Raw genomic sequence first — 22,302 nt, forward strand, 5'->3', positions numbered from 1 at the left:
CAGTCCCCAAAACAGGAGAACGTAAAATAGGTATTTAAAACTACAAGGTATGTCAATATGTCCTTTCCCTTCTTTTCCTTTTGTCCTACCATCATTAGAGAGTGAGAGTGGCCGGACTGGAGGATCTGGGACAGCACCTCTGGCTTATGGGCAATAAACAACACATTCATTGCTGTCAGAGATGCAATTAGAGATGAAAGGAAGGGAAGAGTTGGTAATTGGTTGCTAACTACAGAGGGATGGGATTCTAATTAAATATTTTTAAGAATAGACTTGTATTGTTAGGGGAAAAAAAAAAAAAAGCCAAAGTGAGATTTTAGGAGGAAAACCAGAGCGATATGCAGGTGAGAAGGAAAAGGGAATAAGGTAACTAGAGCAAGCAGTCACAAATAGATTAGAATCTCATTCACTTTACTGAAAAAAAGAGGAAAGATAGGTAGGAAGCACAAGAAAAGTCACAGAAAACAGGGAAATTGCATGACAGTGTATCAGTTTTTCACTTTCTCTTTGAAGAAACCAGCAGGGTTCTATAAAGAAAAATAAGTGAAGACAGTAGGAGAGACCTATGAAAGATGAACCCAGGCTGGCTCTGCAATGAGTAAATCATCAGCGTAGGCATGCATCTGAACTTCGTAAGTCAAGCAATCTTACCCTGAGTTCAGGTTATTCAAATGTAGGGCTGTTGTTTGGTCAGTGTGAACTACACCATTCAATCATTGATTGTCTACCACTTTCTGTCAGGCCCCACTACTCACACACAGATTTACTGGTCTCAGCCAAAGGGTAATGGAGGCACAAGCACGTGACACCCACTCCTTGCACAGCTCCAAATGACTACATGCAAATCAAGACAGTGAGGGCTCCGTTCCCCCAGCTAATTCTCTCTAGTGAGCAAGATGTGTCGTGAACCCAAAGAGGACTTAACTCAGATCCATTTGTCATTGGAAGAGCTTTCCCTCTTCTTCTTGGCTTAGAAACAAACAAAACTTCCTCTCTACTACCCTTTTCTAAAGGATCTCTCTGTGACTAAGCCATTTATGTGCCTATATTACATGTAATTCTCTGATGTCAGATGAGATAACAGAGATAATCCTCCTAAAGGATTTGCGGCATTATAGATTACAGCTTCTATTTGTATGTTGTATGCATTGCCTTCAAGAGGCCTTGAGTGATGGTATAAGATATTTGCATTCAGCACTGCCTTATTAAAGGTTTAGAAACACCAACAACCCAACTAAGTGCCTGACTGTTCAGACCCTGCTGTTCTCTTAAACGTTGCGAAGTTAAAATACTATTGTAGTCAGTGGGATCCTCACCAGGTTAAGAAGACTTAAGCCATTTTCCTTGTGGGTTTTTTGTTGTTTGTTTGGTTTGGTTGGTTTGATTTTTGTTGGATTTCTTTTTCACTTGCCATTTCTCTACAAAATAAAATGATCACTTAGGAGACAGAAGAATTTAACCCAGACAGAAGTAACCTTTGTTTCACTGTAGTCTGTCCAAGCCAAGCCAGAGTATTCACTTAGTGCTCACTGTAATTTTTTGTTTTGCTTAGTATCTCTAAACTCTTGCTGATACAACCAGAATTTCATCACTGGTGTTATTGGGGTTAACTTACAAGCTTAGAGGCTACCTAGAGCTTAAACATGCAGATCATGTTCTGGATCTTGAAAAGTGCTCTCACTATGATCTCTCAGGAAAAAGAATGCTTAGCAGCTGAACTGCTGCTCCAGAACTCCACGAGAATATGGCATTAATACTTTGAGGAGGCACTAACTATTAGGAAGACCTCTAGTTGCATTTCCTGCTGTGTAAAGCATGATCTTCTGAAGAAGGAACTGAATAATATTGGGAAACACAGAGGAGCTCTGCTTAGCTGCTTCACAATATGACTGTTCTGATACAAGGCCAATTTTGGCTCCTAAGCCTGGAAGACAGGGCAGCTGACCTCAGTGATGCCAGATGGTGTAAAACACTATTCGCACAAAGGTATATCCTGCTTACCACATGTGGGATATTCCTAGAAGGAACGTGGCTGATGAAGAATTCAGGTGACATTAACACAGATGCCACGTACCATGTTCTTTTGTCTAATTATTAGTGTGTTTACATTTCTCGAATCTTGCAGTGACCTTTTTTTAGGGGAAATTTACATGCTCTCTTCAGCCATGGTATGTCAATCTCTGCAGCAAAAACCCATGTTTTCGAGCCTCAACCACACTGATACTCTTCCTGCTGCAGTTGAGCTGCTGAATGGATCAGCAACATTCAGTCAACAGCAGCTTTTCCCAGTCTTGGACAATGATCTACATCTTCAAAGTCTAGGCACTTCTTGATTCCATTTACTTGCAAGAAGCAAAGTAGGCAGCATAATTCTGCTACATACAAGCAGACAAACATCTCGTAGAAATACACCTTCAGCAGCTTGTGCCTGTTTGATTTAGGAAGTTACAGATCTCAGCTGTTTGTTGTCTTTCTGACTCCCCTGGCTGTGTTGAAATCACCACTGTGACAGCCAAGATGAAGTAGCTGACTGCGTGAGCATTTCTCGTCCTTCCTAATCCACAGAAAAACCACTTAGCTTAAATCACCGCTGACAGGAACTAACTTCTTAAACAGGTTTGAACTCGATCCTTGTTGAGCACATCTAACTGTGCCCTAGATTGCCTAGTTCAGCTCAAAGCCAGCACATGTACCCTATTATCAGCAGTGGTGGCTCTACATCAGTCAGCAGCTGGCAGACGGGCCCTTGGGGACTTTTTTAGCCAAGGCTAATGCAGCCCTATGACTGCTTCGATACATTCTCTGTGCACAAAACAAGACATATCTCTGTGCAAATGTTGTTACTGCACAATGGGTGTCATTGATAGTGGGAAAGAGACAATGCTTGGGAGCTGGACCTGCTTTTCAAACATCATCAGGCTTTTTATATACTCTGATTAAGGCCCTTTACTTAGAACTGCCATCACGGTGTTGCTGGCTACTTTAAGTGCACAGAAAATATCTGAAATTCCTTTTTACCATTCTTTAAAGGGTGAATTGAACTGTATTTCAGTGCTTGAATTTCTAGAGTTTGTGACATTCTCTTATTGTAGATTCTGGCTTACCTATATCCAAATACATATCCAGATCTACCTGCACAAACAGGTACATCCACAGCACCCATCTTTTCAAGCACTACATTCATTCTTCCTATTAGATCATTCAGTTTCTCCACTGCGTTTGTCCTAACTTCACAGTTGTCAAAAATATTTGGCCCTTGACTCTCCAGCAGCATTTCTCCAGCAGCAGCCAACAGGCCTGTTAGGCAACTAAAGCAAAGGAGAATATGGTACAGACAGAGGAGCAAATGGAACTAATAGACTAAAGGCTCAGAGAAAGAAATGAAGAGGCTGAGAATGAGAGCAGCACTATCTGGGAAGATTTGCTCCCAGTGTGGAATAGCAGTAGCTGCTAATATTGTTGGGGCCAGTGCTCAGATAAACGTACGGCACCAGTACGGGGCTACAGCTCGTAGCATCCCAAATTTAAAATATGATTCCCAACTAAACGCAAAGGCAGAACATAGGAAATAGTGGAAGAGATTAATTTCCTAAACCTGGATGTCTCTTTTAGGGGCTCTAGGTCTGTCCTATTCTACCAGTCCTGTGCCAGCAACTCAGGTATCTCAGATCTCTACATTTTGGCCCTGAATTCTACCCATCATGTCCTGGTTTAGGTCTTGGCCCCCTGCTTACCCCTGAGGACACTGAATGGAGGTTATCTCTAGCCAGAGTACTGCTTCAGCCAGCTTTAGGCAGAAAGCTCTGCCATGACCCAGGTTGTAACTGCATCCCACTGATGGATCTGACTCGGGGTACTGGGCAACACATCCCCCTGTCTGGCTCAGCCATGTGGTCAGCTAACAGCTTACCGAAACCACTGCTCCCTGCCACATGTGTTGAATGCAAGCCCTGTTCAGATGAGCATTGTCATTTCCCACAAACACAGCTGTATGCCTCAGAAGAAACAGTGCAATCAAGCACCAGCCATCCCCCGTCACCATAACCACGCAATCAAAGCCTTGCCTCAACACAGCCTTTTTTCCCCTACCCATCCCATCTGGTTCTGCCTGGTTTCTTTCAGTTGCTGCCATTCCTCACTGAAGCTCTCAAGTGGCCATGACAGGAATGTCTGAAGAGTTGTGATAGGAGCACCTACAGCAAATAAATAAACCAATAAAGCAATAAAAGGACAAAATGAAAGAACAAGAGGGACATGAGCTGTTCGGAGGCTTGAAGGCCAGCCCATAGAGTCACTCAGTCTAGACTCCAGATGTGAACGCAGAGCCTCAGCGAGCGCAATACAGGACTGCGTAAATATCTCAGCCAGATGTCTCAGGGCCCAAGCTACAAATCCTCACAAATGGTGACAGAGTTGGCTGTTGCTCTTAGCAGAGCTCTGCTTCCAAGAGAATCAGTGGTCATTCAGTCAGCAGCAGTTCATTTTCACTGCCAGATGGGAGGGAAAACCAGGCTCAGAGTTGCAGTTAGGCTCATAGCAAGCTCAGCAGTCGGCGGATGGGTCATGGAGCCCTCTGTGGGTACTGAGGTTAGCTCAGAATAGCAGCCTGGAGAAAGAATTGAAAAATTATAGTAAACAGAAAAACACATGATCCCCAAGTCATAAATAGCCTACAGAAATGGGCTGCCATGTTAGGCACCAGAATTCAGATTCAGAACTTCAAGATACCTTCAACTGATCGGCTGAGTTTACAGATGCTTACTGTTACATGACAGAAGTACTTCACATTTCAGTTGCTGGAGACATACATGCATTACACAGGCTGTAAGGAAGTTGATGCTCATATCTGCACTTTCACATAGTAAACACTCCTCTGCCTGGCCTTCAAGCTATCAGAACATGCCTCCTAGATAGGCGTCTCACAAAAAGCATGCAGAGGGAAAACAATCACCCTTCTCATCTATTGTCCCCCTAGGCAGGCTGGAACTGGTCTCACCTTCCTCTTCTGCCTGATTTAGACCTGGGAGAAGAGCCTGTCTCTCCCAGGAGCATCTCTAACCACTAGGCTGTAGTGTATTTTAAACCAAAGCTTTCCCAGTCTCTTGGATTTATCCTATACTCCATAAAATACTTAATTATTTATTGCAGCAAGGTCTGGGACCTGGGGATCTGCAGTGAAAGTCCTTACGTAATCCAGCCTGTCACTGGCTCGATTTAGGAAATATCAATTTATGACCCAGATTCTGTTCAGCAAGTCAGTCAAAAATTGGAACTGGTTGAATAATTTATGAGATGATTTTTAAGCAAAAGCACTGAGTTGGGTTACTCTGATTCACAGGGATAACATTATTTATGATTTTTTGTTCAGACATGAAGCATGAACATGTTTTCAGACGGCCAGTAATTGTCCCAAGATTTGCAGTAGGACTGTTTCATTTGCCTCTTTTAGACTGCCAACAGAAAAGTTGACTCAAACTGAAAAGAAAGACTCATGCAGTAAAAGAAAAGCTGTTGAACCAAAAAGCCTAGATCAGTTTGACAGAGATATGTGCCACTATATCAATCTCCTATTCTCGTAGATGCAGTTATACTCTGGTATTGGGCCCAGTAGAGAAACATCAAAAAAGGTCATTGGTTCTCTGTATAACCAAGATGTTATAATCACAATATAATTGTGTATAATCAATAGATATCAAGATGTTATAATTGCAATATAATCAAAAGAGTAAGGCAAAGCAAACAAGGATCACAAAAGAGAATAAGTGGAAGAGCTTACCCTTGGGTTGAGCTCACTAGAAGATACCAAAAGAGGGGATCTCCAGCAGAGATCCTTCCCCTCTGGTAGCCAGCTCTTAAATAGGTCCAGGAGGGGTGCAGCCTGGCTCCACCCCTTCCGGCAGCACAGGTGAATTGCCTTCACCTGTGCTCCTCTGGCTGACTCATGGCTCACCTCAGGTGATTAATCAGAGGTTCAGGCCGTGACTCAGCAGTTCCCATACAGTTCTCCTTATTCATTAGACACACAGAGATAACCTGGAGTGAAAAAAGATGAGGATAAATTGTATTTCTGCATTACATCACACTCGTTACAGGCTAAGAACTCACACATGAGCAGTAGCTGGTGCAGGGTGATGGGTTAGGCTGACATGGCAAATTGTTTGGGACTTTGAGACCCAATTCATAACCGCTTTTCTCTCATTCCTAAGGTCCCAAGGGACAGGTTATATGCCTGTCAAAAAACATTCTGGACAACACCCAGTTCCCGTTGTGGTTTATTTCCTGCAAAAGATGCAGGGGGCTTACTCTGACTTACACCTGCACCATGTATGGTCCTCAATCCTTTGCTGGGATGCACTTAGTTCTAAACAAGACGTTTCCCAAGCTGCCACATTCAACCCTGGATCTAAGAAGTCGGACTTATCTGAACAGACAGATGCATGGTTTTACAGTTTCATTAATTTTCCTCTCTACCTTGAACACAATCCCTAAAAACGCAGTACAGAAAGGGCTGTGCTGGACACATACCTCCTTTTCCCAATTATTCTGCACTTTCTTAAGAAAAAAGCCATCAGATATAAGGGTCAAAATAAGAGTTAATTCCAAGATCCAAACAAGTTCATTATTCAGAGCACATCATGGTGTTCTTCCACCCCTTTGGTAATGAATACACAGCTTCACCACGGCTGAAAGTTAAAGGGGATATTTCTCCTGGCAGTGCCCTCTGGGTCCCTTAGGCAGGCTTATCCAGCATTTGTGTTGGCAGTTTGGAGAGTTTCCCAGGGTGTTCTATGGCCAGGAATGCTACAGGCCATTTTATTAAATGTCAGTGCCCACTGCTGATTAATTTTTGAAAAAAAAATATCTATCTTAGGATATTTTTTTCTTCCGCTCCACTTCAAAAGTACATCTATTTGAAGATCTTCTCAGAGGAGTTCCTTTCTTTAGGAGTGAAATTGCATGGAAGTTCTGTACTTGTAATCCTACTATGCATCGCTGACTTTCCCATACCAAGAGCCTGCAGATTTTCCAAGTCTTGCCCTCAAATACACAGCATTGTTGCAACCCTTCTTTCAGCATAAACTCAGAAATGCCTGCTTCAGTGCACAAACAGTTAAGCAGCAAACAGAAATGTAAGGTAAGAGAAACTTTTCCTCTTGCTATATGGATCTCGGAGAGGTAGAACTCGGTAAAAAAGTAGGAGCTGAGATACAAGTTTGGACAAGGGTGCACAAATTTCAGCCTTCTTAACCTCCGTCCCTGAAAAAAAAACCAAGGTCCCTCCAAACCACAGACCACAGCGTGTTCCCCTCTGTGGAAGATCAGATTTAATCTGCTATTTACACAAAAGCAGTAGCCATCTGACAGCCTCAGAGATGCATTCCTCAATGTCTGTGGCCATATCAACTTTTTGGGAAGACGTGAAGAACCACTTGCAGGGAAATGGTGCTTCACTTAACTCTTTGACTCTCAAAGAATGTTTTGTCTTCCTCTCTGTTTTGTGAAGCGCTGTCAACACTTACAGTGCAGTTTATTGTAAATACACAATAATAACAACTGTGCGCATTCATCTCTGATTCAATTCCTATGTAAATTTATGTTAATATGTATGCAGATTAAGTCTGCCGCCCTTGGTCCTGGAAAGTTGTCAGAATGACACATGGGTTCTGAAAAGGTTGTGTACTACTGATCTGCAGTATTTCTATAGTATTCCTGCAAACCAACAGCACAGAGACTGTGGATATTTCCCTTCTTTCATTTTCTGCACAAATCAGTAGAATCTTCTAGACAAAGTTGAAACATACCAGTCTCTAAAACCATGACAGGACCATATTTATTTCTATTTCACAATAGAAGAAATAGTCACAGGTGAGTTCTCTGGACGAATGGGGTGACAAAACGGATTCTTGGTAGTGAGCCTTTGAGAACCAATATGCCATCTTTAACTCCTAAAGCAACGCTTAGAGATTATAGGTAGGCCTTATTTTATCCTGTCGAAACTACTGCATATTTAAGAGAGCTCATATTTTATTCTCTCCTTCTCAGCTTCCCTTTAAATGCAGAAATACACTGACCTTCTGCCCATCCAGAGCCATTCTGAACCCTCAAGCCACACCACTGGCGAGGTACTGGAGTGCTGCAGTTTGCTGCTCTCTGCTTTCCTGCCAGGGACGTTTGGCTAGCATGCTTGCTGGTGCTTTGCAGTAAATAGAAACTAATCTTTAGTTCATTCCAAGGCCTGAGTCCCTACAAGGCTCCCAGACACTTCTTAAATAATCACAACGGGACACAAATTGGTACTTCAAGAGATACATGTGCTCTTTGCACAGGGATGTATTTCCAGTAATCCAAAAGGAGATGGGGAAATCACTATCAGAAACAGCAGGCGCTACAATTGTTGGCTTGGAAGATACACCAGACAACAAAAGTCCAATTGCCAGAAAGTATTTATACTCCTGCAGCTCACAGTCGAGGACTCGATCCTGACCTTTGATACACAAAACAGATTTGCTCTGCAGCTGGAAGCCCAGATGTAGCATTTGTGCTTGGAAGGTAAGATTGTGCCCAGAACTGATAAAGGTGGGAGCTGAGTCATCTCTTTTGGACTCAAGCAGCAGCCTCCTGAGCAAAATCAGATACTGCTCCGCTTCCGCTCTAATAAAGCTTCGTGGAATTCGAAGGCAAGTGGCTTTGGGGAAAAACGTGCAAGAACAGAACTGTACCCCAAACAGCGATAAGGAACTTCAGTCGCTCATTCTGCTCAGGCCTTTCAGCTTGTTTAAAGACTGATACTGGGACGAACCAACCCTTTCTTCTCCGAGCTCTTTCATTTGTCTCTGTTTGAGAGTGTTATTTCACTCTACTTTTTTAAGCTCATTTTATTCAAGGCAATCTTAGTCCCGAGAGCAAAAGAAGCAAAATAAAAGCAATTAAATTGTGGATGGAATCTGTATTTTTTCTTTGAAATAGAGCCCATGTCAGACAGCTTTCCACATACCTTTTTTAGTGTAGGTTCCATAATAATATCCCATCAGGCTCATTCACACCTGGTTGCAGAAGTACTGTGGCTGGGATCCAATGCTGCTTTGCTGCCTGCAATAGTTGTTGGTGGTGATTTCATCTCAATCATTTTCTCTCTTTCCACCTCTCATGCAGCTGCCTGCCTGTCTTGATAGGACCAAAGTGTAGCTCATGGAATCTATATGATAATCACAAAAATAGTTATTTCTGCTGAAAAGTGGATTTAATTCCCCCTCTAAACCTTTGCAGATTGCCAACTGGGGGTGTGAAACCAGCTGGCAAAAGATGCGTTCATTTCAATTTCATGACTTTCACATACTGCAGCTTCCTGACTTTAAATGGTTCCTCCCCTCTCTAATGAGAGCACCACGGCCTTGATTAACAGCCCTCACTTTAACGAAAGTTTTGAAGAAGCTTCTTTCCATGGTAACTTCTCTGGGGAAGTCTGACAGCCTGTTCAATTCAGACCAGCTGAATGCCTCTTCTTTCACAGCATGAACATTTGTCAGAGAAAAGTAAGAGTCAGGCTTGCTGAAGATTCGTATGGGTACTCTGCAAGTAACTTGCACAACAGCGTGGGAAGGAAGCTTGAAAGTAGTGCTGGTAAAACTGAAAAACTAATTTCATCAATGTTTTCAAAATGTTAAGGCTTGAAATGGACTCTGTTTTACTTTTTAACGCTTTCAAGTCTTTTCTTATAAAATGCATTTTTATTTAATGTTATTTCACAGGAGCCAGGCAGAGCCATCTGGGTCACAGACTGCAAATATTAGGTTCAGTAGTGACTCAGGAGTGAATATTGAAATCAAAGGTATCATCCACAGGAAGGTACTGTTTGCTTGCAGATTGGCCCTTCAGACTCTTCAATCTGCCTGCTTAGCCAACCGAAGTCATTGCAGTTGGTAGCAGAGGGCCTTGAGCATAACAGTTGTTGAATCGGTGCTTACAGAGCTTTGAAATGGTCTCTATGAGGAGGCTTGCTGAAAAGCACTGCAGTATGCATCCTCCCTGCTCACTGCCCAGGATGCTCCCACTTTGAGGCCTTTCCCCCTTCTCACAAATCTCTTCTGGGAGATGGAAGAAGAGCAGGGCCTGTTCGGTGTCAGCCTGTAAACCTAAATGGCAGTCCTGTGGTGGTTGATGTGCTGTGCAGGCCACTGCACACCCCTAACAGAACTTAAAAAACACCTGTGAAACAGCAGCGGTTGTGTCAACACAGAGTTCAGAAGACCTGCATGAAATGGTATGGTTAATTAGCTTGTCCTAGCCATAACTTGACTTCAACCAGTGTTCTGACTAGTTTATAACTTCCTAGCTGATTCTGTACTAAGAACTGTCACAGTGGCTGCCACTTACAGGAAAACAGCAACATGCTGCTACTGATCAGACAGCCCCAGAAGGCATGACCTGAGTTGGGGTTAAACCAACTAGCTTTTGTTTCACATTTAAATGAAATTTTTGCTGTGCTTCTATTTATTTATGTCTGTCCGTCCCGTCCCCCCCCCCCACCAGCAGTCAGAATGTTTCATTTACATTCAGTGAAAGCAAGAAAAAAAAGAAAAAAAAAAGTCAACTCTAAACAAAAGCTCTCCTGAAATTGATAGCATCACCTGAGCAGCAAAGCAAGTGAAAAAGAGTCAGAAATTCCAAGCACAGAACTCAGATGCTGCAGCTCTCTTCCAGGGAAGGAATACACTGCATCTCAATTCTGCTGTGCCTACTGATACTATCTGTAGAAAATCTATCATCAATTGAAAGAGGGTTGCATTCATTGTCAATGCATTCCACCACTTCAGTGCCCCAATTTACATGAGTTTATTGTATGCACAGTCATGAACTTCTCTTGGAAACAGAGAGACAATACAAATTCCTTCACTGATGCTTTACGGAACCATTAGGAACTCTGTTCCTTCACATATCCATTTCCTTCCTTTTGTTGTTTCAGCTAATAATAATTGCTATACATTTACTTTAAAGAAAACTGTCGCATATATCTGTACACTCTCACACAAGTATATTAGCACACACAGAGATGTGTATATATTATATGCATGCACACATATATATGTAAACACACACACAAAGCCCAACAGCAAGCAGCAGAATTTACCAAAAGAAAACAAGGAAAAATTAGCAAATTCAGAAACAGGAAAAAAAACTAATACTTGATTTTGAGTTTAAAACATCTAGCATCTTTCACATTTTCGTCTTCTGTAGTAATTCTGCTTCTAGCATTATGAAGTTTTCTTCCTGCACTTACATGCCTAGAGGGAGATTGGCTTTTGGAAGACATCTCTGAGTCAGGATACTCACAGAAAATGATCTGACTAGTTGGCATAGATAGAAAGAATAACTTTGAAAGCAAGTGACTGAAAAGAACAAGGCTGAAGTAAAGATTAAATCTGCTTTGTGATCCTTAAATTACACGGAGAATATCCTCCTGGAAGCTGTGCTTAAGCACAGAAGACAGAGAAGTGATAAGAGACGGCCAGCATGGCTAGACCTAGGGGCCTATACGATGGCCTAACAGCATCAGTGGACAAGGGAAGAGCCACTGATGTCATCTACTTGTCTTCAGTGAGGCCTCTGACACGGTCTGCCATAACATCCTTCCCTCTAAATTGGAAATACGGGGAATCCGTGGGTAGACTGTTCAATGGACAAGGAACAGGTTGTGAGGCCGTACCCAGAGAGTAGTGGTAAATGGCTCAATGTCCGGATGAAGATTGGTGAAAAGTGGTGTCCCTTGGGATCAGCACAGGGACCAGTGCTCTTTAATATTTCCATCACAGACACTGACAGTGAGATCAAGAGTACCCTCAGCAAGTTTGTGGAGCACTCAACTTGCCCAAGAAATGGAACACCATTCAGAGGGACCTAGATGAGCTTGAGCAGTGGGCCAGAGAGCCTCATGACTTTTAACAAAGCCAAGTGTCTTGCACCTGGGTTGCAACAACTCCCACTACCAATACAAACTGAGGGACAAAAGAATTGAGTACAGCCCTGTCAAGAAGGACTAGGGGGTATTGGTGGATGGCAAGCTGGACATGAGCCAGCAATTTTGCCTGGAAGCCCAAAAAGTCAACCATATCCTGGGCTGCATCAAAAGAAGTGTGGCCAGCAGATCAAGGGAGATGATTTTGACCTTCTATTCTGCACTGGTGAGACCTCATCTGGAGTACTGTGTTCAGATGTGGAGTCCTCAGTACAGGAAAGACACAGACCTGTTAAAGCACATCCAGAGGTGCTGTACAGAAATGGTCCAAGGGGTGGAACACCTCTTCTACAAAAACAGGCTGAGAAAGCTGGAGCCATTCGGCCAGGAAATGAGAAGGGTCTGGGGAGACCTGATAGTGTCCTCTCAGAATTTAAAGGGGAGCTCCAGGAAAGACGGGGACAGACTTTTCAGCAGGGTCTATTGTGATAGGACAAGGAGAAATCGTTTCAAACTACAATAGCTGAGATTTAGATTGGATATAAGAAAAAAGTTTTTTATGATAAGGGTAGTGAAGCACTGCATCAAATTGCCCAGAGATATGATGGATGCCCTGTCCTTGGAGACATTCAAGGTCAGTCTGGACTCAGAGCAACCTGATCTAGCTGTAGATATCTCTATTCATTGCAGAGGAGTTGGACTAGATGACCTTGAAGAGTCCCTTCCAAGGTAAATGATTCTACGATTAAAGCAAAGTCAGTGAAGAGTGGTAACAGCTATGGAGTCTTCAGTATTGAGCAAGAACTGAAGGGGACAAACAGGTTCAAGCTAACAGTGTCTGACCACTGGCAGCATACACATTCCCATCAACTCCAAGGAGCAGTGATCCAAGGTCAGAAGTTGTTGCTGTGTAGTTGTTTTTTTACCATGAAATAACTCTCTCCATACATACTTGCTCCTAATAGCAACATGGATGCAAATTTTGCTCAAGTGAGGGGTAGGACTGAGAAAGCAGAGCATGCTTGAAACCTGTTCTAACAAACCTCCAGCAGATCATGGGTTGGTGCCAGCCTTTCCATCCCTAAGATGGGATAGTAGGTCTCTGATCATCTCAAAGGGCTCTTCTTTCTTAATTAAAGTTTAGGAATTTCTGCAACAGTAATAACAGCACATTTCCAATTTCATATAGTCTGTGCCAAACATAATGAAAAGAAAATAAGAAAAATCAACTGCAAGTAAACGCTGTACCTCATAAATAGAGCCTAGAATCATTAGCCACATGAAGCATAATAAAAACAAGACTCTTCATCTGGAGAACTTATGAAGCTGCTACTGCGAGGCCTCATTTAAGTCTTTCTCCTCAACAGCCAAAAATGACAGGAAATGAAGCTGCTCTGTCTCTTCAATGCATTAGGAGCTTTTAATCATTAATACAGCATACAACCAGAGCCAAAGCTCTACTAATGGATTATGCTACTGGCATGGAAGGTGTGAAGCCCTTTTCCAGATTATTACTAGAGGTTTCGTGCTATAATATGCCCTCGGTTAGCGATAGTATTATAACCTCATGTTCCAAAACCCAAGGCTGAATTAGCACTTCATTACGAACAAGAAACAACTGTTATACAAACCAATAAGGATGCACATATACCAACCTGGAAGACAAGAAAGACACGTGTCCCACATGTAATTCAGTTGAAACAGCAGCCATGTGGCAGGCATCCCTGTATCCTAACTTATAAGAGAGCTTTTCAGAGCTTTCACGAAAAGTAAAACGTAAAGTAAAACATACAGTAAAACAAAAAAAAATTAAACATTACACCACCATGTTGAAGGAAGGACTTCAGGTCTCTAGGACATCTTCCTGGATTCCTTACCCGGCTCAGATAGCAAATGCAGCTATATGTGTCAAAATATACTTTGATTTCCCTGATCAGCAAGGGGACAGCTTAAGCTGACAACCCTCAATCTTTTGTCTCCTGAGATAATTCAATTGCTACAGCACAGGAAAAGTAGAATTGATAAGAGAGAAAAAACAAGGGGTAAGGAGAGAAGTTTGCCCTTACATATGTGTCTTCCATAGCCTTTTAGAAGATCTCTCTGAAGGACATTTTCCTTCATCTACTGATGAAACTAGACCCAAAGTCTTCTTGGTCTCATCCCAGAATCAGAAGCCTTTGCACTATCTCAATTTGGTTGCCCAGAATAGAATGACATCAAGATGATACAACATGGCACCCTCCTCCAAAACTCCACAGTAAAGGATCTCAAAGTCTAAACATTTCCTCTCAGGCATTTTATTTTCAGTGGATCCTGGCTTTATGTGAGAGGCCTTCGTAGTCCAGCTGGATGCCATTACATAATTAAGCATAGGAGCCAGGAAGTACTCTTTGAGTACGGCAATTTTACCATGTAAGATCAAAATGTTGTTCTTCCTTTCAAAAGGCATAGTGCTTTCACTGTTGTAATACCTTCATGCAAGGGATCAAATATAATATTGATTATTCGTTACCACCTTTAAAGAGGTCAATTAGCTTCTGGAATTCAGAGGCTTCTTGGAATCTGATAAAGCCTCAGGGCTCGATGACTCATCTTGACCTGAAGCTTTGAAATATCACCTGCTGTCTAGATTGTTCCTGCTTGCTGCCTGGCATTTCAAAGTCTTTCTCTCTCCCTTTTTTCCCTACAAGGTATCAGTCTCACAGACATTGCCAGATCAAGAGAAGCAAAGAATGCAAAGGAAAGTGAAAGTGAGAAGATGATGAGCTGGGAGCCCAGCTGGTATACATCTGCTTTGCTAAGCTTGAATTGAAAATGATTATCATTTTTCTTGTTCTGCATGCATCCTACTGTGTTCAGCTAATGCATCACGTAGAAGAGGCAATGGGCATATTCTATGTCTAGCTCCCTTGTGTTCGTCATGGGTTAACTAACTGTTCAATATCTTAACACAGGTTGTTTTTCAACCTTTCTGTGTTTATCTGAACTTCCAACATGGTGTAGTGGAGGATACTTGAGGTGTCATTATGTGAAGATCCTGACAAAATGTAACAGGCTATCTTTACTGACTTGAGGGAAAAAATCAATGTCATATTAATTTAGAGACTACTGTAGTTTCCAACACTGCCTATATGCTGTAGAATAAACCTCCAAGAGAGTGTTTTGGCAGATGGTTAAATATTTAAGTGGTTGGCCACAGATTTTTTTTTTTTTTTAAATGAGGTAATTAGAAACTTGAAGCAGTTAATATTTATTAGTCATGAAGAGTTTGACAGATTGAATGTTCTCTTACCCACACAATCTCTAACAAAGAAAATAAACCTCTTATCTTTCACTGTATATAAAGCAGGCTTTTACACGAGGTAGAAGTGGAAGGCATGTACTCCCAAGATTTCTTAGCATGAGATACTAAGATGAGTGGCTACCACTTAATCCAGGAACAGGACAAAAAACAAAACACAAAACAAAACAAAACAACAAAAAAACAATGAGGAAACAATGAAGTTCTGCAGATCCCTCCCATGGAAATGCGTGGAGATCACCATGGGAAGTGTCCAGGTGCAAGACCTACGGACTGATTCTTCTGCATCACTTCAGCTTTTGCTATAAATTATGTTGTCTCTAGCAAGTTGTTGGGCTATTCCAGTCACTGGGAATTATCCAGAAGTGTCATTTCCTTTTAGCTTTGCCCTTTCTGTTGGCCTTATCTTTAGGAGAGGAGATACCTGGCGCAAAGACAGAGTGGTTTTGTGGGACTCCACAACTGCACAGGAGAAGATTTCCTAAACCTGCTTTTATCTGTCTGGGAATCCAATGGAAAATAAGTGTTGAGGCATTTGCCTGGGCACGCTGGCTGCTCTACAGACAGGTCCAAGCAGGAGCAGTAACACTCCAGGTTCTTACCAGGGCTGCAGATATCCAACTGCCCTGAGCACACCACGGAGCCCCGCTCAGCACTTCTCATGCCAAGGCTGGCCAATACAGCTGCACTCAGACAACAGCCAACCCCCACAGACAGCAGGTTGGATGAACTCAGGATGGACTTAGGGGCATCTGCACAGCACATACATGGTAGGTCTAACATGTTCTCCATCTGTCAGACTGTCAGTATGTGCAAATGTTCAAACAGTATCTCCATCCAGGCAAAGCCTGTGCAACGGATGTACGTGCTACCAGCGTATAATAAAGCAGACACTGGAACCTGTTACCTTTTTGCATGAGATTGATACCAGCTCTGTCAATGATTCATGAAAAACATGAATCAAGCAAAGAAAAAAGTAGAATAGCATCATTGTTAAACTATGTAGCTGACTGGCTAGCAAGAGATGATGCATCACCGTATCTTGACTCTCTTTTCTTAATAGCTTCACTAAATGGTCAGTATGTGCCACAATATGAAATCCCTGGGGCTCCTCACATTCAAAGGCAAATAGGAAGTAAGATAAACCTGAACAAGGCATCTTAGTAATGAATTTTGCATGTATCCACATGCAGTATTAAAAAGAATGGCTGCATAGGATTAACTGTGGCAGGCAGGGGGATAAGTGGAAAGGATTTTCATCAGAGTGTACAGAGTGAGGCCAAGGGCAGACAGCAATATGTAACGTATCTGCTACAACTCTCACCTGGCACAAAGCAGTAGGACAGGAGCGGCTGCCTGGTAGTCTGAACACTGTCCTGAGCTGGAGCCATCCCAGCAATGCCCTCAAGAGAACCCAGGAGAGGAACAACAAAGCAACCCTCAGTGCTAACCTGTGCCAGTGCCAGTTTGCTCTCTAAGGGGATGGTACCAAGAGCAGAGCATTCCATCACTGCACCCAGAAGAGATGAACTGCTGAACTCACTAAGGAGATTTTTCTTTATCTTACAAAAATCTTTAAATGCTATTAAAAAAAGATTGGATTTTTTTTCAGCTCTTCGTTTTTTCTTTATTAATATTATTTTTAAGGCATTTATTCTCCCAGTGTCTTTTCAGATAGTCGCAATTACATGCTTTCATTATCTCATTCCAGACCTGTGGAGGACTGGAAAACTGACTGGGTTAAGAGTGATAATGAAAGCAAAACCCATTTTAAATGAACAAAGATTCAAAAGTTTCAAGTGTTCACAGGCTTTCTTTGATTGCTAAAAAAATTGTTGGAGAAAGTCTGCTCATGTTTCAGTATCCTTCCTCCTGAAGGAGGGATCTGCAATCCTCAGCCCTGGTGCAGTGCAAACCAGGAGACAAGAGGAGAACCTTACAGGAAAACAATCTTTCAAAAAACAAATGGCACAGGATTCCTTTATGCAGTATAAAGAAACAGAACGGAAATGAACACACATTGTTTCCTCTTCAAGTACCCAGTAGAAAAATGTGCACCTTAAAAAGATTTGACCTCAATATAAGCCATGATGTAAAAATGTGAGGATCTTGGAAACTTGCGCTTTTCCTGGACGGAGGCCCAGATTTTGTAATATATCTTGCCTGTTACTATTTTTCTTGCTTTTTCCAAAGTAGAAAAGGCTCTTTTGAAGAAATGTGTTTTCTAGACACTTTGATACACCAGAGTTGGAGTCATTTTAAATACTTCAGCTTGATATATACACATACAGTTGTAACAGCTTCTGGAAATGAGCCAACGTTGCCTGTTTGGGTCTGGTTCTTAGTATCAATATGTGTAAGACTATAGACAGTGCGGTCTCTACCCTAACACGTAAAATATTCACAAGGCCAGACAGATAATACATGCACTCACTGTGCCTTTTTCTTCTTCAGCACAGTTCTAATTAGCTGCACCTGAAAGAATTTATGTCCACACTGAAATCTGCCTGAACAGAAAGAGGGCAGCTAGCACACACTGGTAGTGTCACATTTGCTTAGAACTGGAATTTTTTTTCTTCTTACTTCATGCAAGAAAATCAGCCGAGTTTTTGATCCAGTGACTAATTGTCAATGGGACGGGTTGAATACTCTTTCAGAGGCTGCTTTGCTGGCCTCTGATGTGCTTTTGCATGCTGACCTGCTCTTCTGTCCCTGATGTTCTTCATGCTGAGCTGAAGCTGTAGCTACATACTGTTAAGTCTACCATAAAAAGCATGTGGGCAGTCAGGTACACAATGTACACAAATATATCAGCCCTTCCTGTGTATCATCTCATAGCAGCTGACAGTGTCAGAGCAACTGAGGGTTTGATTCATTTTACTGTTCCAGATACATTTTAAATCCAGCTAGAAAGGGGGCAGCCATGTAGTAAATATTAATTACTAGCCCCATTAAAAGTAATTCCTGCCCTATCTTATCAAACAATCTGCCACGAGAGAAAGTTTTCCCCACTGGTACATGCATAACTCACTTTAACTTTTGTGGCTGCAAACTGAAAGCAATTCTTTCCCCACCTTCCGATGTTTGCTCAGGTGCAGTTTGGGTTCCACGTGAGCTGATTCCTGAGAACCTGCCTCAACCAGCAAGCTAACAAGAGTCACCAACCAACTTTCACTGACTTTGCAAACAAAGCCTTCGTCCTGGAAGAGCCTGTTACGTAAAAGGACGCTCCATAAAACCATCTTTCTGTTTGTGACTTACTGTAAGTCCTTGGGTGATTTGTCTTTAAGGATGACTACATTTTTAATCAATCAGTAAGGCATGCAGTATGTAAAGTTCATGCTAGCTTGAGCGGCAGCGGGTTGTGTTTTTCCCCTGCTGAACAACCCCTTCATAGCCTGTGAGCTTTAGCTGGTGAGGTTATGCAGGCTGCCTATTAGCACTGCTCTCAGCCACATGCCTGACTGCACTTTCAAGTCTCAGGGCCAAGAGCAAACTTTAAAGGCACCCTGCCAATTAAATGCAAGCAGAAAACAAAGGCGATATTTTTAACCAAAGCAAACATGATCAGAAATGTTCTCATGATGTTGCTACCGATAATTATTATTTTGCATTCAGTAAAGACGGTTTTTATTGAATCTGAATATTAAAATCTCCATGACAATAAAGATATCTAAAAATGAGTGTTGACCTAAAAATCTGAATCTAGTGTTGATCTGAAAATCAGTGTTGATCAAATTTCCCACTGGCCAATGAAAGTAAATTAGATATATTTTACTAGTCGTGGAAAGTAAGCCCTATTTTTTAAAGACAGTAAAGATATTTTGTGCCATGTTTTTTATAGTCCTGTTTTGTGGGTCTTATGAAGAAAGAAAAAAAAAAAAGCCTTGATGGCATGCATTATCTACAAGAGACAAAGACAAAACACTGCAGAGTGGTTAGCCCAGATGAATTCCAGTAAACTCTTTATATCACATCATAATCCAAATACACTGCAGCAGGTTGCAGAAAACATATTTGAGGGATGACACATAGAATTTTATAGGGTGTACTTGGATTAGTACTTGTACTCTTTGTTAAACATAATTGTACTCAATGTTAAATATAATTGATTCAGTCCTCAGTTCAGCAAAAGTAATTTCTAGTGTTTAAATGTTCTGCTGGACTGGGACCCTATCTACAGTGAATCTGAATGAGGTTTTCTGGCCTTTGAAATGTCAGTATTTTCAATTCCTTTATCTTGTTTTTATTTTCAAGATTAAAAGCAAGCTGAGCATATTATAGGAAGCTCCTCTCCTGTGGCCAAAGGGCCTTGGTTCTATGTTGAGCTATGAGGCAGCTGAAGGCTAAGAGATGGTCATCTCTCAGAGCCCGGCCAGCTTCTTGTTCAACAGAACAAGAAGCATACAAAAAAAAACCATCAGGGTGTCCAAAATAGGCACTGGGTTGCCTGTTGCATTGCACCTACCTGCTTTTGGGGAACACATCTTTCTGGAATGTATTGGGTTCATTTCTCCTAGGGCCTTCTAAAACCCTCCTGAATGTCTCAGGTATGTGTTGAACAAAAGGGAGAATAAAGCAAGCTGCCCTAAAATGCCTTTTGATCAGATGAACTTCTGCTTGAAAGAGAAGTGAGAATGTGACCATTCCAAGGGGATCCCAGTAATTTCTACCATGATTTCCATAATTCAATACCCTACAATTATGCATTTCAAAGTTATCTGAAAGAACCAATAAAGACAGATTGATTACTTTATTTGTATACCCTACTATGAGACATTATCACTCTAAGCTGCCAAAGCAAATTCCATGCCAGCCCTTGATCTAAAATTAGACTAAGGACAAGGAAGTGTTCTTTCCTCTACAATGATCACCTAAACCTAATGATCATTTGTTGCCTAAATGAGGTAACAGAGGCTGAAAGTGAGCACTAATGGATGATTACTGATGAAAAGCCTCCTGACCTCAAGAACATGCCCCTCTGAGAACTTACCCAATCTTCAGCAGGGTGCTCAAAATATCCACCAGGGATAGGTTTTGAAAATCAGCAAGCAGTCAGGGAAGATGGGCACCTAATGCAGTGAATTAAAGCTCTGAGAGAGGTTCTTGTTTCCCAGAATTTGTAACTAGCCATAGTAGAAGGAGAAAATACTGTGCACTACCCCCATGTTTGCCCTACTCCCAAGAGCAAAGATTGCAGTTGCAGTTGCTGAAGTCCTACCCAGCCTGAAAACTGTGGAAAATTTCAGGTGGGTGGAGGTAGAGCAAATTAACCAAGCTTCTAATTTCTCAGAAACAAGCAAGCCATTTCACAGATACTGAGCAGAGGTCAAGGAAATGTCTTCTGGCTCTCCCTTCCACAGACATTTTTAGCACTTCTTTACACCCATTTGATTGCACTTGGATTTGAGCACTTGCCTCAAATCAAGAATACTGCTTGCTGCTCTGTAGAAGACAATCATGACCTAACAGGTCAGCAGTAAACTTCCTCCACAGCCACTCCTTCTCGGGCCACCTGTGTGAGTTTACACTAAGCAAAGGATTGTCCTCATCTACCTTCACAACCCTCTGTTTGCCATCACCTTGAAGTACAAGCTTGGTTTGTACTTGTGTATGTAGGGACATGCATCTCGCATTATTCTGCAGGAACACTTCGTGTGCACATAGGCCTGGACCCATGAGTGTGTGTACGCATGTAGATAGATAAACAGATATTTTGGAATTATTTCAAAGCAAGTGAAACATTTTTCTTTCTGTCTAGTTGTTTTGCAATGACTTGGCCTTGGGATCTTCCACAGAGCTCTATGTACGAATGACATACTTGCCTGTTTTTACAGCTCCTGCCTTATGTCAATTTAAGCATCTTTCCTACACCTGGAGGAGTTCAACAAACATCAGCTCACAGGTGTCACCCTCCATTGGCTGAAGGCTGGCTCCAGAGAGTCTAGCCAATATCTGCTTTGGCTATTAACAGCCTTGGAGAGGCCAAACTCAGTGTGTGGGGGGAAACGGGGAGGAGAAGGTGGAAGGAAAAGGAAGGGGGGTACATGTATGTGCATGTGCATTCACTGCTGCTTTAACTTTCCATCCATTTAAGAGTTTAAATACTAGTCAAGCACTTAAAATAACATTAGGACACATTCCAGCTTTCTCTGCCAGTCAGAGGAAAAAAATGTTTGAAACCTTGCATCTCAGCACCCCAAGGGCTTTATGATTTGTTAGGTTTAGTAGTTCAGAGGATTAAAAAGACAGAAATATTAGTAGAAAAAGAGGAAAAAAGTCAATGTGTTCACTGAAGCAAATCTAATGGGTTGCTGGGCCAGAGAAGAAAAGGTTCTACTACCTGACTGAATCTTATTTATATTTCTTGCTCCACAATAAAAAATAATTTTCTAGACACTTCCCCCTTCCTTTTTTTTTTTTTTTTTTTTGCTATGCTAGTCACATTTCCTAAATCCTTTATCAACGGCTGCTCTGCATATGAATGGGCTGTAATTGAACTGTCACATTCATGAAGGTCAGTAACCTTTCATTAGGAAGAATGTGTCTTTCTTGATAAATTGGAAAGTCCCCGAGGATTTGAAAGCATTTTTTTATTTCATTCTTTCAAATATACCTCAAAAATCTAACACAGATCTTTCTCTCCTTTTCTCTCACTTGCTTTTCATAGCACTGTCAAACCCCTTGTCTTTGTCTTTGTCATAGGCAGTTCCATGCAAAATATTCAATCACATGCTTTCACTGTGACCTTTTTAAAAGCAAAATGGGAAGCGTAAGTCCCCCACCCTCAGCCCCTCACTTTGAACTGCAGACAGCTGATACTTCTGCTTGAAAAAAAAAATCTAAACCTTGAGATTAGAGTTGTTGCCACGCTCCTGCTTCTTCAGAGGGACTTCCATATTTACTGTAAAGTGATCTAAGTGGAAGTGTGTCGGTGCCAGTGTATTTGTCCACCTTTTTGGTATGTCCATTTATCTGCACAGAGAGAAAGCTGAACACCTCAAGTAGTGACAGGCTGCATGTGAAGAACAAATTGTGGGAGAGAGTC

The 22,302-nt window shown here is 41.9% G+C and overlaps 1 long non-coding RNA gene across 1 annotated transcript; it reads right to left on the bottom strand.

Moving 5' to 3' along the window:
- Nucleotides 1-1,653: 1,653 nt before the first annotated feature.
- LOC125691375 (uncharacterized) lies at nt 1,654-5,818 on the bottom strand. Its single transcript, XR_007376103.1, has 2 exons — nt 5,777-5,818; nt 1,654-4,606 (listed from the first exon to the last, which is right to left on the bottom strand). It is a non-coding gene; the product is annotated as an uncharacterized LOC125691375 (long non-coding RNA).
- Between the last annotated feature and the right edge of the window lie 16,484 nt (nt 5,819-22,302).

Source organism: Lagopus muta, chromosome 3 (assembly GCF_023343835.1).
Source record: "Lagopus muta isolate bLagMut1 chromosome 3, bLagMut1 primary, whole genome shotgun sequence".
Classification (NCBI taxonomy): Eukaryota; Metazoa; Chordata; class Aves; order Galliformes; family Phasianidae; genus Lagopus; species Lagopus muta.